This window comes from Camelus ferus, chromosome 3, assembly GCF_009834535.1.
Source record: "Camelus ferus isolate YT-003-E chromosome 3, BCGSAC_Cfer_1.0, whole genome shotgun sequence".
Taxonomy (NCBI): Eukaryota; Metazoa; Chordata; class Mammalia; order Artiodactyla; family Camelidae; genus Camelus; species Camelus ferus.
The window spans coordinates 48,121,865-48,137,200 of record NC_045698.1 but is presented as its reverse complement, the minus strand read 5'-3'; the positions used below and the strand labels follow the sequence as shown (position 1 = coordinate 48,137,200).

Here is a 15,336-nt window from a genome sequence, read left to right as displayed (position 1 = left end):
ACGGTGAGCACCTGGGTCGCTCGCGGGTGCGCCGCGGTTAGGAGGGGCGGGAAAGGCTGCACTCCGAAGAGGGCAGAGGTGATTCCCTCCGAACCGAGGCCCTCTGGGATCTTCGAGAAGGTTCAGGTTACCGTCCCCCCACGCCCCCTCGGTCCAGAACAATGAAGGCAAGCGGGGGAAACCCTCTCCCAGCGCCCAGGCTGGCCGCCTTGTTGACGATAACTTGATTATCGCGGGAGGGCGGTGGTCTGCAGTGCGGAGGTAGGAGATGGGGGGAGGGGTGCAACCTGGGATTTAGGGCAACAGAAGGAACTATGACAGCCACCACCTTTGCACATCCGGGCTTAGGTGTTTATTTCATTCTAAGGCGCCCCTTTCGCTGCCTCTACTAGCCTAGAGGGAGTCACAAACGACTTCCACATCCTGGTAGTACGTGGGTGCGGGGCCTTTCCCTTAGCCAACCCAGCCAGCCAGGTTTCAGCTGCCAGAAAATGTGTTTCCCATCTAACGCTTCTTTCCCAAGGACAAAATATAATGTGTCTAAAAATGGTGAACTTCCTGTCTGGGCTTCCCTCACCCACCCCGCTTCCCCACTTAGGAATAAGACTTGAGTAACAAAAATTAGTTGGAAACCTATTTTCCTTTGTACATCCCAGATCTCTGCTGGTTCAGTGTCTCGTGTCAGGTGAAATTATTCATGAGGCTCTGAACAGAGTTGATAAGTCTTACTCCTTCCCCCTAGAAATTCCAAGTGGATTTAAATCACTCCCTGGTTGCTGCAGAGGGTCTGTGTTTTATGGGAGTTCTCTAGTGGGCTTTGAAGTATTTGCTTACCAAATCTGTTTCTCAGCTTCCAGCTCCTGAATAAATTACCCGCCCCTTCTCTCTGCTGCCACTCCCCTCCCCCGCCTCAAATGTGAACAGTGGAGATGTCCTCTGGACAATAGCTTGGAATGTGAGTTCTGGAACATATCAGTCAGTTGCCAGTCCTGGGACACCCATTTGCTACACACTTGACTGAGAGATTTTGATTGTCTAATGGACTAGGCCCTTGGACCTTATTCTGTGCACAGATTTATTCCTTGCTTGCAGGATCACTTAACCAGTGTCCCCATTTACCATCTTGAGCCAGGTTGTCTTGTCAGGAAAATGGCCATGAGAATATGCATTTAGAGAGCACATCAAAATCCTCGTGTTGAAAACATCTTGGAGCATCTTTGAGGATTGCCACTTGACAGAGGTTAGTGTTAATTGATGTCAGGCTGTTCTTTTGGGAAGACTGTAGCCTTCTATTTATTTTGGTGTTTGTATAAGGGCTAGAGAGGGTAAAGGGAAAATGGGCAGCCACGGCCCTTTGGTGAGCCAGGAGGCATTTCGCATTATCGGTCAAGCTACTTTAAAAAGCATTGTCATCCAGCCTTCCATGTGAGTGGGATGGGGCAGGACTAAGTCATCCATTTCAATGCCTGCTCTTTCTGTCCCCTTGTCCAGCATGTCACTAAAATCACCATTTCCCTCACTCACTCCACGTGTGGAAAAGGTAATTAAAGACTCCCCGAGAGATTCAAGAGCAGCCACTTCTGGGGTTGAGATTTGTCACATTTCTACGCTTCACCTCACCAGGGGCCTCGGCTGCACCAGGATTCCTTGATTCTCCAGCGGGGCCTTTCCGGGCAAGGACAGGGACCCTGGTACCCTCTTCCTATTTAGTGTTTTACTAAAACAACATCACCATAAACAAAAAGTAAAACAAACAGGAAATCAAAATATGCAAAAGCATAGACGTCTGGCGTGTTTACAAAGCACAGATTTCTTACCCTAAAATAATTAAAGCCTGGCAGACTTGGCCAATTCTGCCTCTGGCTGGGCTCACGCCTTCAGATTCCTTGTCGCCCACATCACTGCTGCTGCATTAGAAGAACGAGGTTCCCACCACTCTGCTCCTTGGTCCTCTTCTGTGGGGAAAGGGGGTTTCTGGCTTAGCTGGACTTCTGCTTTCGTGCACCTCCCTACCTGAGAGGCTGAGAAAAGCATTTTCCAGTCCAGGGTCGAGGTTCCTCCCTGTGCCCCTTGGCGGTCCCAGGATTTCCCTGAGTGCCGTGCAGGGAAGTTCAGAGCTATCACCTGTCACTGTCTGCTCTCAGGCAGCAACCCCAGGCTTCAGCCCTGGGCCCCACCCTTCCAGAAGCCTTCCTACTTTGTATTCACCCGTTCTCTCCCCCCTCTCTCCCCCAGCCAGCCAGCACCACTGAAAACCACCTCTTCTGTGTTTTGAAAGCCTGGAAGCACCCCTATCCTCCACCCTCGCAGACCTCCCACTGAGTTTCAGTTTCCTATCCAAACTCCAGATTTGAGTTCTCAGCTCATTTGAAGAACATAAGAAGAGCTCACGGCACATTCAATTCAAGTCTTTCCTTCCTGGCTGGGCTTGCCAGTGGTCCCCAATTCAGGGGAGGTGTGGTCTTGTCAAGTTCCAAGTCTGGCAGGGGCAATCCTCAGACTTGTCAGAGGTTAGAGTGCCTGCAAAGTCGCAGTCATCTCTGCAGGACACCATGTCACCGATTAGTCCCCTCAGATTCAGCAAGAACTGACCCTGCTTTGGCATGTGCTGTACTTTGAAGTCACAACTACCATAAACAGGTTCACACACACACACACACACACACAGACACACACACACACACACACAAGAGGAACTAAATTGAAGTCCCTGATTGGCAGTTTCTGAATATTCTGGCCATGCTAATTTAATTTGTTCAGCAATTGTTTTAGCTTTCTGCCAGCATTTGCTACCAGGTAACCAAGAGCAGTTATCAAAGGTTGGAGAAAAACCTAGAGAAGTTAAAAAATTTTAAATTGACAGAGCTCTCCCCATATAGTAAGCGGAATAATAGCCTCCCCAAAATGTCCACATCCTAAGCCCCAGAACCCATGTGACTCTTACCTTACATAGCAAACGGGACTTTGCAGATGCGATAGAGTTAAAGATCTTGCGATGGAGACATTGTCCTGAGTTGTCTGGATGGGCCCACTGGAATCACAACGGTAATCATAAGTGAAAGAGGCAGGCTGAAGAGTCAGAGTCAGAGTCGGAGGGAGATTTGAAGATGCTAAAGTGCTGGCTTTGAAGATGGAGGAAGAGGCCAAGAGCCACAGAATGCCGGAAGCCTCTAGAAGATGGAAAAGACAAGGGAACAGATCCTCCACTAGAGCCTCCAGAAGGAGCAGCCCTGCCCACATCTGAATTTTAGTCCAGTGAACCCCATTTCAGACTTCTGACTTCTAGAACTGTAAGATTATAAATTTGCATTATTTCAAGCCACTAAGTTTGTGGTAATTTGTTACAGCAGCATCAGTACTCTCCATTTACTTAGTTGTGTGTGTGACTTGAGAAAAGAATACCTTCTTTTGGATTTAACGGGAACACTCTGGTACAACATGAAGAATGAAACAGCATCCCCATTCACTTTTTTTTTCTCCAGTTGTTTCCGTTTGTCATTTATTCACTGCTGACACCAAGCCAAGGCCTGTGCTAGTCACTGATAGACCAGCAAGAACCTTTCGCAGTGAGTACTGTTACGCACTTATTACAGAGAAGGAAACTGAGGCTCAGCATAGGACAGTGACAGCCCCAAGGCCGCACATCAGTGGCCGATAGGTGGAGAGCCTACAGGGATACACACGCTGCTTCAGCTAATTCCTTGCTATTTCCTCCAACCCATCTTTATGCCCCTTCTTGAAGCGGAGTTTACAAGCCACTCTTTTTCAACCGCATCCTGTTCCAGCTACAGGAATACTCTCATACAGTCAGAGAAATGCCTTTTTCTGCCATGGTGGGTGGCAGGCCACAGTCCAAACTGCTGCTTGCAAAGCAAATAAGGTTGAGGTTGAGCCTTTGGCTAGTGGGAAGTCTTAATGTGACACTGGGTGTTAGGTTCTGTTAATGCACTCGTCTGGGTGTCAGTTTATAGGATAATGTGTGCATTTCATAGCACAGGAGCGGGCAATTCAGGGCTTCTCTATCCTGGCAGGACCTCCGCCCTATCCCAGCTACTCATAGCCCCACACCCTTGGGAGGAGTAAGGATGGCACCTGGCTGTCGTACCCTTTGCCCAGAATCAGTGATTCTCCATTCTGGCTGCTAGTTCAAACCACGTCAGAAACTAGAAAAACCTGTTAACATTGGGCCCCACCCCAGCCAAGTAAACCACGTTCAGTATGGCCAGGCCTGGGCTTCAACGTGCAGGTCAGAGTCTCCCCGGTGATTCTGGTGTGCAGTCAGGGGCACTGCAGGCCCTCTAACCGGACAGGTTATATCCTTTACCTGAGCTGTGTGGACGCCTCCTGCCGCCACGGTGAGTGCTTGTCTGGGCATGTCAGCTCTGCCAAGTCAGTAAGCACCGGGGCTTCAGAGCACTCCTGTGCCCCTCTCAGAAGAGCAGGTGGAATCTCATTCACAGGACCCTGCATGGCTGAGAAAGCAGAAGGTGACCCTTAGGGTGACCAGCCATCCCACTTTGCCCAGGACTTTAGAGGAGAGGGGTGTTCCTGATATGTGAGATGTTAAGTGCTAAAACCAGGAAAGTCCCTGGCCTTTGAACAAAGAACTAGGAGTCTGAAATCCACGGGAGTAAACTCTTCCTGCTTGGGTGGGAGCAGTCTGACATCAGAGGGGTGTGTCTGTGCTTGTGTGTGAGGGAGCGAGGGAGAGGGTGTGTGTACATACGTTAAGTGTGTGCGTGCCTGCGTGTGTGTAAGAGCTTGTGAGAACGTGAGAGTTGTGCATTTGTGTACGGGAGTGTGTGCATCGTGTGAGGACGGGCATGAGGGCATGTGTGCATGAATGTGGGTGGGTGTGTTTGTGTGAGAGTGTAGGCTTTTTGGGGACAGCAGACCTCACCAGCCCAGAATCGCCCCACTGCAGTGGCATCTAACATATCCAAGCTTGTGCCAACCGAGCTGGCCCTGAGTACTACCAGAGAGCAGCCCTGAGTGGTTCAGTGAGCCCAGGGGTAGACATTGTACATTTATTTCGCTCTATGACAGTATAATTAGCTTTCCCTCCTGTGAGGAATGAAGGGGCAGCATGCTTTCTGACAGCTGTGGGAGCTGCCTTCCTGCCTGGATAAATCTAGCATCCACCGATATGGTTACACCTGTTTAAACAAGGAACAAAATAGGTATTTATTTGAAGTTCAAGAGGCCATATGAGCCATGGCCTAAACATAGGCCTGGATATAATTATAAAGATACTTAATTCCTTGTTCTGAAAGAATTTTGCAGCCCGCTGTTCCCTCAGAGGCTTGGGCAGTTTCCTTAAACACGTGTACTTCCCAGAATGAGGCCAGGCGGGGGCAGGAATTCCTTGTGGAGGCTGGGGTACAAGGCTGGGGGGCACAGAGGAGCGATGACCCCCAGACCTGGCCGATCCTTGCTCAGAAGCACCAGGAGGAGGCTTGATAAAGATGCAGGATTCCTGCTCCTCCCCGTAGACCAGGCTTGCTTGCGTCTTGGAATGGAGGGCAAGAATCTGCATTTTTATTTTTTATCTTTATTTTTATTGAGTTATAGTTAGTTTACAATGTTGTGTCAATTTCCAGTGTAGAGCACAATTTTTCAGTTATACATGAACATACATATATTCATTGTCACATTCTTTTTCACTGTGAGCTACCACAAGATCTTGTATATATTTCCCTGTGCTATACAGTAAAAAAGAAAGAAAGAAAGAGACAAATGAACATAAATACAAAACAGAAACAGACTCCTAGACATAGAATACAAACTTGTGGTTGCCAGGGGGGAGGAGGGTGGGAAGGGACAGACTGGGAGTTCAAAACTTGTAGATACTGACAGGCATATGTGGAATCTGCATTTTTAAAGCTCCTCAGGTGGTTCTGCTGGCTACCCAAGTTTGGGAACCCCTGAGCTACAGCTTGGGGGTAGGGGACTCCTTCCTGCCAGGCATTTCTGGAACTAGGTCAGGGAGGCTAATAATTGCTGTTTCCTGAGGACCCTGCCACACAGACCCCCATCATTACTCCCAGTTTGCGGACGAGATGACTGAGTTCTTTTGTTCATTTCTGTGCTGATACCCAAGCACCTCAAGGCAGGAGTTCACCAAGTTTTTTAGGTCACAGGCCCTTTTAAGACTCTGTTAAAGCTATAAACCCTCTCAGTGAAAAACAGCACATACACAGATTTTGCACAGTTTTGCAGGGTTCGTGGAGCCCCTTGAAGCCTGCCCAAGGCCCTCTGTTTAAGAATGCCCATCCTACAGAATATTCCCTAAGACGAGTCTGCAAACAAGCAAGGTAAGCTGGACCCTCAGCAGCCTGAGGAAGGGTTTATGGGGCACTTACTATGGGGTGGACAGTGTTTCAGGGCACGTTGAGGGGAGCTGTAGATACAAGAAGTGAGGGTGGGATGCAGCCCCTGCTTCCAGTTTAGCTGGAAAGACAAGACTGCACAGGAAGAAAGACAATATGAAGTTCAAGGTGGTTTATGCCAAGCCCAGACGAGGGCTGGCACCATACGCCACAGCTCAGTGAGCTGAACCATCAACCATCGTGAGCTGTAGGAGTGCCAAGAGGTGGGAGGTGAGGCCCAGCCTGGCAGGAGCCTGGCCTGAGCTCGGCAGGAAGGAGAGAGTTCTGGGCAGGGAGGCTTGGTGGGTATTTAGGGGAGGAGGGAAGAAGGCTAGGGCAGAGACAAGGAAAGTCAGGCCATTAAAGGGGAAAAAAAAAAGAGATTCTGTATGCTAAGAAATGAATCCCAACCCCACCTGCCCCAGAAAAAGGAAGGAAGAAAGAAAAGGATACAAAAAAGAAATGCTTAAGAGAGTGATAACCTTTGTGGTCATTTTATAATATGCTTACATCGAACAATTAAATATTTTAACATAAAACATAATGCTAGATAATTATGCTTTACAATTATAGAAACAATTATGATTACAATTACAAAAATTACAGAATTTATTTTAAAAAATACATTAATTTACAGTTCTCCACATGGTGTGGTCCAGTAACAGGACCCAAGATAAAGTTGCATAGGAACATGTCAGTTTGTTGGAGACTGTGCATGACCTCCTTTGCAGATTACCTCAGAAGTCTAAACTTGAGGCTCATAAATGAAAATGGAGTTTAAGCCAAATGGTTCTCCTGCCTACCCTCCCTACCCTCCACCCAGGGATAGACCCTGTCACGGTGTGGCTGAAGGTCCTTGCAGAGGGTAAGTGAGGGAAATGGAGGTGTGGGTTTGGAGGGGATTGGAGGCCATGGACCCCCACTGAATTTCCTCCTCGGTCCTGTAGGGGGAGCTGCTGCAGCTTTGAGGGAAGTCCCTGGAGTCCCAGTAAGGCAAAGGGCAGAGGACTTGGTGTGCAAGAAACTGGAGGCTGGCAGACTGGCCAAGAAACAATTACAGAGGGGCAGATGCAAGAAGGAGAGGCTGGACGAGGGCCAGGGAAGGGCAGATTCCAAGAAGGAAGGATTATGCAGCCCGAGGGACCGGGGGAGAGAGATAGAAAGAGGAGCTCTGGTTTTGCAGGACGGTGACTGAGCAATGGTGGCTCCACAGACAGAATCAGAATTCCTGGGGTCTGAAGGGTGAAGACCACAAGCTCAGTGTTGGTTCATCCTCTGGCAGGAGGCAGGGAGACTTTCCCCATAAGGCATCTCAACTGCGTTTCTTTCCATTAAGAGTGTCCTGATAGTTCCTTAACAGACAAACACTGCAGGCAGGGTCCTCTGCTCTCCTGGCACTGTTACCTGAAGGGTGTTCAGATTCAGGGGAGCACTGCTTTTGCCAGCTGTGTGCTCTGCCCATAACATGGCACCATAATGTGAGATGTGGGTTCTTTAAACAGAAAAGTGATTTCAGCAACTCCAGGGCAAGCTGCCTTGCAGATACATGCAAAATGTTTTAGTAACAACATTTGTTCAACTATGGTTAATATGAAAATTAATAATAAAAAACAAAGCCAGAAATGAAATCTTTAACGTTGGGTGGAGGCTGAAGTGGGGCAATGTACAGGCTGGGATGGACTTTACTCTGTGAGAACAGCAGGAATAAACACAGAAGTAAGCTTATGTGGAAGAAGGAAGGGTGGAGTCAGATGCCTATTTCCCCCAGGGGTCCAGGTCCCTAGGAGTTTCAGAAATGCCCATTGCCACTGTCTGGGATAGTGAACTGATTTCTTAAGCAAATAAAGTCGTTTCCTGCTTCTGAATGTAATTTCTTTGCATAACAATGAGCTTACTAAACAGACCCAGGACTTATTACAAGATCCTTTAACCCATTTTTAAAAACTGATTGAAAACATGCCATGAATCTCATTTCTCATGTTTAGACAAAGCTACATAGGACCACTTTTGAAGAATAGTAGCAACATAAAGATACATTTAGCTCTATTTTCATTTAAAAGAACCCCTTGCAGTGAGCAGGGACTTGTGACTAGTTCTGGCCAGAGAATGTGAATCATCTGCTCCCAGCAGATACCAGATAAGCAGGTGCCATGATCTTGGACTTCCCCGCCTCCAGACTGTGAGAAATACATGTTTGTTGTTTATAAGCCACCCCATTTCAGGTATTTCTATTATAGCAGACCGAACAGACTCAGCTGATGGCCATTGGCATCGTTTCCAGATTTTCATTATTATTTACGATGCTGCAGTTGGTATCTTTCACGCCTCTCTGTGCTCAGATGTGTGTGTTTCTCCAGGGAGTGTGACAAAAAACAGAATTGTTGGCAATATGCATTTTCAGTTCTGCTTGATATTGCCAAATGATTCTTGAAGAGGCTGGACCAGTTTATACTGAGGGCAGCTATTTTTCAAGCTTACATTTGATCCTCATAATTTTGCCCTGTGTCCTAACACAATGTTGCATTTCACCTCTAGAGATCTTCTAAACCAACTACTCTCATCCCAGATGGCTGTGTTTTATGACCTTTGTAAGTGTTTTTTCTGAGACATATTCATTTGTAATAAATAAATACATAAAACAATTCATAAAGGTACGAAGAACAAGGTAAAAATACCTGAAATCCTACTATCCAAAGAAAACCACCATTAATTTTTTTTGAATATTCTCCCAAATGCTTCTGATGGAAATGAATGTGTGTGACGTTACATGAATGGAAAATGGCTATCCTGGTTTATTGCCTGCCTCTTCTCTCCACAGTCTGTTATGAACACCTTGAGGTAATTTTCCAAATTGACAGAGCTCCTTTGATCTCCTTCCCTTTGGCCTGGGGTTGCTTTGAGGTTAAAAGATGAGAGGAAAGGAAGAGAGAAGTGAGAACTAACAATGGGGAAGGATTTAATCTACACTCCATCTGATTTTCTTGTCCCAGCCATTCTGGGAGGCAGGTGCTGCTGCCCATTGCACAGATGGGGAAATTAAGGTCTCAGCAACAGGGGGCAATGGAGTCAGCATTCCGTAAGGTTGTCGCTTACTCCACTTCATTTACTCCATCTACTCACCTGTTACCCATCTTCCGCTGGGCTCCCCCACATCCTCTGTGGATGCCAAGGGTGATGGGGATTTGAAGACCCAGAAGGTGCAAGGCCCAGGCCTCCCCACAATCTTGGTGAATCATGGTGAGAATATAAAAAATCTGCCCCCCCTGAGGTAGGCATCTGCTTTCCCTTCTCCCAGACCTGGAGAGGGGAAGGGAGGGTCAGGGAACATGAAGAGGCAGAGATTTGGTAGCTAGTAGATGCCAAGTCTGTGGCCAGTACGGAGGTGAGCTGTGAGGGTCTCTCTAGCTTCAAGAGGGCCCAGAAGACTGTGAGGACTGGGGTCAGCTGTGGCTTCCTGTAGCCCAAGGAGCAACGGGAAAGGAGGCACTGCCAGCACCCAAGGGCGTAGCCTCCTTCTCATCCCCTGCCATTGTTTAGTGCCACATAAACCCAGGTTTCCTATAGCGCCCTCATTTTTTGGAGGCTAAATTTTTTAAATTGAACTATAGTTGATTTATAATATTGTGTTAGTTTCAGGTGTACAGCAACATGATTCAGGTATATATATTTTTTTCAGGTTATTTTCCATTATAGATTATTACAAGATATTGAATATAGTTCCCTGTGTCATACATTAAGTCCTTGTTGCTTATCTATTTTATGTGTAGTTGTATCTTTTAATCTCATGCTCCTAATTTGTTCACCCTGCCTTCTCTCCCCTTTGGGAACCCTAAGTTTGTTTCCTGTGTCTGTGAGTCTGTTTCTGTTTTGTATATAGATTCATTTGTATTATTTTTCAGATTCCACATATAAGTGATAACCATATAGTATTTGTCTTTCTCTGTCTGACTTAACTTCACTTAGTATGATAATCTCTAGGTCCATCCACATTGCTGCCAATGGCAATAGTTCGTTCTTTTTTAATGGCTGAGCAATATTATATATGTATCATATCTTCTTAAACCAATTGTCTATTGATGGGCATCTGGGTTGCTTCCATGTCTTGGCTATTGGAAATAGTGCTGCTATGAACATTGGGGTGATGTGTCTTTTCAAATTAGAATTTTCATCTTTTCTGGATATGTGCCTAGGAGTGGGATTGCTGGATCATATGATAACTCTATTTTTAATTTTTAAAGGAGCTGCCATACAGTTTTTCATAGTGGCTTCACCAATTTGCACTCCCACCAACAGTGTAGGTGGAGTCTAAATTTTATTTTGGAGAAACAGAGGAATGTGATATTCCTTGAATTTGATATTGTCGCCTGAAGCGCAGGGCTGATGGACAATGTGGTCATGTGGCTCGTGCAGTCACCCAGAGCCTCATGCTTAGAAGAGCCCTGCACTTGATTTAATGTTCTGCTGTCATCATCTTGAAACTCTCAATTTCTGAACAAGGAGCCCCACATTGTCATTTTTGCCCTCATGTGTGAATTATGTAGCTGGTCCTGCAAAAATGCATGCCCGCTGCATCCGCACTTAGCAGAAGTTTCCAAGTCTTATTACATCATTAGGAAAAGTCCTCACTGAAGGTTGGAGTGATTAAAGAGGTTGCCAACAGGCCAGACCCACTCTGTGCCCACGCAGTGTGCCCACCTCGCGTTTGCTCACGCGTTTATATTTCTATAAGCAATTATCATTCACCAAAGTGTTGGTTACCCACGTCTGAAAACAGAACTAAATATAAACTTAATATGTATTATTATAAAATTAAATGTGAAAACCATGGTGGCACATAGAAATGAGAGCCAAGATGGAAGTGAAGCTGCAGGGGGCTGGGACATTTCGGGGTGGATTTCAATGGAGAGGGCTTGAAAGTGCCAGAGAGGCCTGAATGGTAACACGGGTGTCCCAAGCGTCCCAGCCTGTTCCCAGTCCGCCTAGTGCTGACAGTTTGGAGCATTTCTCCCGGCAGAGCTCCTCTTGTTCTGTGGCATTTCATTTGTGCAGATCTTCGGAAGTTATACATCAATGTGGGGTCTTTGTATATGTTTGGAACTGAATAATCTACTTTTGAAGCCGTCAGATCCTGACATTTAGAATGTCTCGGCAATTGGTTCCCAGTTCTTGGGACTTAATGTGACTTTTTTAAGGAGCGAGGACACTTTTTTCCCAAGGTTCTGAAATTCACACTTCTCTGGCCTGAGGCTTCCAGAAGCCCCTGTAGTCTCCTGAGTGTATGTAGGTGCTGGACAGAAATGTACTCAGGAATGAGGGGTTTGGGGCGACGGATGCGACCAGGAGCTAGAAGACCGGGCGCAGTGTCCCTATGACACAGGCTCCTCCACGCCTTCGCTCCCCACCCTCCCTCACTATAGTCTACTTTCCTTGTAATTGACACAGACATGCTCCCTCTGTTTTGTGATAGGTAGCATCAATCACTCACCAAGTATGTATTCAGGCACGCATCAAAGTGCTAAGAGGAGAGAGATGTTGTCAGTGCCTTCAAGCTAGATTTTAAGCGCTTACTGTATTTCAGGCGCTGCTCTAAGTGTTTCTTGGGAGTGATTCTGTTTAACTCTCGAAACTGCCTAGTGAAGCAGGCACTCATCTCCATGTAACAGGTGAGAAAAATGAGACTGTGAGACACCAAAGGAAGCTGATGCAAGCCAGCAAGTGTTGGAGCCAGAATTCAAAACCCAACTGAGCCCACTAGTATTACCCTACACGTGCTACCCAGCAAGCAGGGAGAAAGAGGCGGCTAATTATAACAAAACCTCCTGAGCAAGGGTGCGTGCTGACACCCAGTGAGAAATTTGGGGTGTCTGGGTGCGAGTGAGGCCAGGAGGCAGCATTGGTGAGATGGTAACGCCAACCACTAGGGAGGCACTGGCACCGTTATACTCCCAGGCAGTGACCAGACAAGGATGGGGCCCCCTCTGGGGGCCAAGTCAGGCCAGGGGCACAGGTGAGCAGTCAGTGAAGAGGGACCATTCTGAGCACCGCCCAGAGCTTGTCACTCAGACTGTCTTTTGGTCCAGCCCCCACCAAGGGCACTGGGGTAGCCTCTCCAGGAGAAGGTGCTATCACCTGAAGGAAAACCTGGTTCAAAGAAATATCTGGTTCACCATAAGCTTGAGGGAACCTGAGAGAGAGCTTGTTTTGCGTTGTGCCCTAATGAGGAAATGTAAGGCAGGTGGGAAGAGTCTTTGCTCCAGGTAATAGACACAGCTGTCAGAACTAAACAGAGGACTGGTCCCATCCAATGCAAGAGAGGGAGTATCAGGGTGGACCTCAAGAAGCTGCCATTAAGGTAGGTAAAAAACAGTAGATTATGGGGAATTGCACTAGTTAATTCTAGTTCAACCCAGCCAGCAGAGTGTCGGCTGTGGCCAGGAGAAGGTAGGTTAACATAGTAGACAGGGAGCAGCCGGCATGGGGTGGGCAGACACGCTGGGTCAGGGCAGAGGACAGAAGGGGCCTGAGATATTCAAGAGAGCCGTTGAGCCCAGAGGAAGGAGCTTGCTGTGGATGAAGCACTTCCCTGAGTAGGAGCTGGAGGCCAAGCCCTGTGTTCTGAAAATATCGTTCAAATCCTGTTCTGAGCTGGCGTGACCTGGGAATGTGGGTTATGCCGACAGACAGGCGGAGATGGCCAGGCTGGCAGTGTCAGCTGTCATGGGCAACCCATGGGCTGGGTGATCAGGGGAAGCTTCTTGGTGGAGATGGACGTTGAGTGAATCCTTCAAGGATGGGTGGGAATTAACACAGGTGCAGAGAAGAAAAGAGGGTGAGAGCTGGAAAAAGCTACAGTTCAACAGATATTTTCAAACAGAAAGTCACAAAATATGGCTTGGTTCCTTTTTTGTTAAAATGTGTATGAACATGTACATATGCATACAGACCCTCATATGCATTCCTTGAATGATACATGGAAGGATATTTATTAAACTGTTAACTGTGTTGTCGTCATTGGGTGCTAACTTTCTTTGTCCTTATCTGTATTTTCTCATTGTTCTGCAGTAAGCACTTTTTACTCATGTAACATGTTTTAAAGGGTAAAAAATATAGGCTGCCCAAAGTCCTGTCAGTGTATATACGCGCTGTGAGAGAAAGCTGCTATCTGAGTGTGTTGGGATTCTTCCAGGGTGTTACTGAAATAGTGAACTCCACAGGTTTTCCACAGCAACCAGTATACATAACATAATAGCTTATGAGCATGCACTCTGTAGGTTTTTTTTTTAATTGAAGTATAATCAGTTTACAATGTTGTGTTAATTTCTGGTGTACAGCATAGTGTTTCAGTTATATATATTCCTTTTCATATTGTTTTTCACTATAGGCTATTACAAGATATTGGAGATAGTTCCCTGGGCTATACAGTAGGACCTTATTGTTTATCTATTTTATATATAGTAGTTAGTATCTGCAAATCTTGAACTTCTAATTTATTCCTTCCTGCCTCCTTTCCCTCCAGTAACCATAAGTTTGTTTTCTATGATTATGAGTTTGTTTCTGTTTTGTAAAGAATTTCATTTGTGTCAATTTTTTTAGATTCCACATATGAGTGTTATAGTATTTTTCTTTCTCTTTCTGGCTTACTTAACTTAGTATGACGATCTCTAGGTCCATCTCTGTTGCTGCAAATGGCATTATTTCATCGAATTAATGGCTGAGTAATATTCCATTGTATAGATACCACGACTTCTTTATCCAGTCATCTGTCAATGGACACTTAGGTTGTTTCCATGTCTCGGCAATTGTAAATAGTGCTACTATGAACATGGGGGGTTGTATCTTTTCGAATTAGCACTCTGTAGATTTGATTCTATTGCCACAACTTGCTAGCTAGTAAAGTAGAATAATGACAGGACCTACCTCTGAGGCTCTTTTTGAGCACTCAGAAAATGTTACGATTGGCTCCTCTCTCCCTCACACACACACACTCTCACATACAGTCTTCCTTGAACACAGCTCTCAGCCATCCACATGAAGGTAGCGTAGACCAACCAGGGCTTCTCAGGCTTTATTATGCATATGAGTGGCCCAGGAATCTTGTTAAAATGCAGGTTCCAGCTCCAGAGGTCTGAGCTGGAGCCTGAGACTCTGCGTTTCTCACGAGCTCCAGATGATGTCACGCTGCTGATCCATGGACCACGCTTTGAGATGTGAAGGTGGGAATGAGTTAATGTCCTTTTAGGACGTCCAGGAACAAGATGCTCTTAAATGTATTCCAATATTAACTGTCACGTGGATTCTTATCTCTCCCTGGCGGTCTTACGTCATCCTGTTCATCAGGAAACATAAACCCCTACTTCTGTGTGTAAGACCTTGTGCTGGATTCTGGGGAATCAAAGTCTCTGTTATAAAACAGAGCCCCTGCCTTAAGGAGCTTATATTCAACACCTGAACATAAAAATTTAGGCAGCCAGCAGAAGAACCTATTCTGGGTGCCAAATGAGGGCTACAGACAGTGACTGAGAGCAGGACTCCAGGGTCTATTCTAAGTTCTGTAGAGAACTTCAGTCCAAATGCTTTCTTTGAAATGTTGAGGAGTAACACATGCCCCAGATGCAGGACCGCATTAATACGTCTTAACTTTTAATGCAAGAGTCATGTCTCTGTGTATAAATATAGGTTCCCCTAGGATATGTGAGGCTGTGGTGTATTGTTTTCATAGTCGCCAGACTTCCTCATTCCTCGTTAGCAGGGGAGCCGTGGCTGAGATACAGAAGTCATCTAGAACATAAGTACACGGGCTTGTGGCCACCCCACACCATCGTCGCCATTGTTTAAGGAACTGGTTTGCCTCATTCAGCTGCCTTTTGTGGGGTTTTCAGCTCCTACTTGAAGACTAGTATTTGTTTATGGAAACAGTGATACCAAATTGGTGTAGGTGGTGCTCGGGGCCAACAATAAACACAAAATA

At 46.4% G+C, this 15,336-nt stretch overlaps 2 long non-coding RNA genes across 2 annotated transcripts; one reads left to right on the top strand and one right to left on the bottom strand.

Annotated features, from left to right (window-relative positions):
* Window positions 1–1,767: 1,767 nt before the first annotated feature.
* LOC116661625 lies at window positions 1,768–4,713 on the bottom strand. Its single transcript, XR_004317583.1, has 3 exons — window positions 4,325–4,713; window positions 2,945–3,031; window positions 1,768–1,955 (listed from the first exon to the last, which is right to left on the bottom strand). It is a non-coding gene; the product is annotated as an uncharacterized LOC116661625 (long non-coding RNA).
* LOC116661647 lies at window positions 3,354–8,427 on the top strand. The gene is made up of 3 exons (XR_004317595.1): window positions 3,354–4,355; window positions 6,212–6,314; window positions 7,100–8,427. It is a non-coding gene; the product is annotated as an uncharacterized LOC116661647 (long non-coding RNA).
* Window positions 8,428–15,336: the final 6,909 nt, after the last annotated feature.